The sequence below is a fragment of the Schistocerca piceifrons genome, unplaced genomic scaffold (genome assembly GCF_021461385.2).
Source record: "Schistocerca piceifrons isolate TAMUIC-IGC-003096 unplaced genomic scaffold, iqSchPice1.1 HiC_scaffold_338, whole genome shotgun sequence".
In the NCBI taxonomy this organism is placed as follows: Eukaryota; Metazoa; Arthropoda; class Insecta; order Orthoptera; family Acrididae; genus Schistocerca; species Schistocerca piceifrons.
The window spans coordinates 55,411-57,500 of record NW_025728557.1 but is presented as its reverse complement, the minus strand read 5'-3'; the positions used below and the strand labels follow the sequence as shown (position 1 = coordinate 57,500).

Below are 2,090 nucleotides of genomic sequence, written 5' to 3'. Positions count from 1 at the left end.
TGGCTTAATCTTTGAGACAAGCATATGACTACTGGCAGGATCAACCAGGGAGCTGCGTCAACTAGAGCTGAGCAGCCGGCCGCCCGGGAGTGTGTCCCGGGGGCCCGCGCGAACACGCAAGCGTCCGCTCAATCATTCTGCAAACAGGAGGAGGCTGAGCTCCCCTGCACAATACACCTCGAAACCCTCTCAGGTCCCGGCGGCGCGCAGCGCCGTCCCAAGTACTTGGTCGGGTTCGAGAGAGGCGCAATCGCCCGGAGTTAGGCGAGTAGACGCTTTCGGTGCGACCACCCGTGCTCCCAACTGAGCTTGCCGCTGCCGACAGAGGCCCGGGAGCGTGCTGTCGTGGCATTGCCGGCGGGAGACAACACGCGCCACCTACGGTGACCGGCAGCTCCAACGCCAGCGCCACAGAAGGACAAAAGCCCCACTTGGGTGCCGAAGCGAACTCTCCCAGCACAGCGCACGCGCCAACACATCCGCACAGCTGCGATACAAACCACCAGCGAGAACCGCTGGGGCGACCGAGCAGCAGACGGCGTCGCGGCGCCGAGCGCCGGGCGGCAGCGCATCCTCAACGCACACAGTCCTCAATCGGACCAGCACACTGAAGATGTCCACCGCGCTTCGCACCGGGCCCGCGAGGACCTACTTTGGCCGCACGGCGCCGCGCGCAGGGTGCGCCGGCGCGCAGCTGCGACGCCTGCCGCGTCCGTCGGCCGGCGCGCCTGCCACTGGCCGCCCCCACCAGCCGGCTGTAGCGCGTGCGCCCACGCACCGCGCGGCCAGCACGCCGGGAGGCGCCCCCTCACCGGCCGGGGACGGTCCCACCCAGCCACCGCCGCGTATCGCTTCACACCCAGATGCCGTTCAGTTTCGTCGGCATGGTGGGTATCGCTGGAACAACCGGTTAGTACCTCAACCTATCGTCGCCATCACCGATTCACCCCTAGCGAGAACAACCGCACCACAACAGGTTACCATTTGTTCATTTGCGTAACTTCACCAGAAAACGCAGGCGTCCATCGCCATTTGCAACTTCCACGATTATTGCATGCCTGTGTCAGGTGTCACGCCACACTACGTCTGCCCACATACACGCAACAAAATGTGCACGCCTAGACAATACGTGGAAGGTGGCCCCCGTACGTATGCGATGTCCATTGCTCGAACGACTGTCAACCGGCCTCTGTAGCATGTCGCAGATATGGAACGCGGTGCACCATGCCATCACGGTGTGTGAGGAGAGACGACTAGGTCCGAATACATCAACAGACAGCTCATGCTGATCGCCATCCACGGCGTCCGTTCCTCCCACACGTCTCTATGGCGTACCACACTGCAATCCAGCTCTCATAGGGAGACGACACGTAGCTGCGTGCACAATATTTGCACTGTATGGTCCGCCGTTTTTGGGCGCAGTCGTTGTACGGTCACACATGTGCCACGATGTATCATTCAGTACATAAGGACGAATGTGCAGTACAGATTGTGGTTTACGCGTACGACATTAGCGGACAGTTGACACAGGCCGCACCACAACGTAGCCTGAGTACGTCGCATGCGGAGGGCATTGAACATGCAAAGTTCTCACCAACCAGCTTGCGAAGGCAGGGGGCAAGGTGGGGACGTGGGGAGGGGCGGCATGTACGTCCTGCTGCCATCCACATTACAGTGTACAGCAGGAGCATGTGGAAAGTGAGCAAGACTTGCAAGGTGTTTAACATGAAGCGATACACAGGGGAGCGGGGAGTGCGAGTAGCGAACTATATTGCGAGGGTTGCGGGTGGGCAACACTACACTAATTGAACGAGTCGTATAACAATTACAGAGCAGGTTTAGGCGACAACGTGGGTTACGTTAGGCGACAACGTGGGTTAGGTTAAGGCACGACGTGGGTTAGGTTAAGGCACAACGTGGGTTAGGTTAAGGCACAACATGGGTTAGGTTAAGGCACAACATGGGTTAGGTTAAGGCACAACATGGGTTAGGTTAAGGCACAACATGGGTTAGGTTAAGGCACAACATGGGTTAGGTTAAGGCACAACATGGGTTAGGTTAAGGCACAACATGGGTTAGGTTAAGGCACA

The 2,090-nt window shown here is 59.0% G+C and overlaps 1 non-coding gene across 1 annotated transcript in view; it reads right to left on the bottom strand.

Moving 5' to 3' along the window:
- LOC124745864 overlaps window positions 1-51 on the bottom strand; it is a 1,909-nt gene extending 1,858 nt beyond the window's left edge. The window contains exon 1 of the ribosomal RNA XR_007011188.1: window positions 1-51. This exon is cut by the window's left edge and continues 1,858 nt beyond it. This is a non-coding gene — a ribosomal RNA (small subunit ribosomal RNA).
- Between the last annotated feature and the right edge of the window lie 2,039 nt (window positions 52-2,090).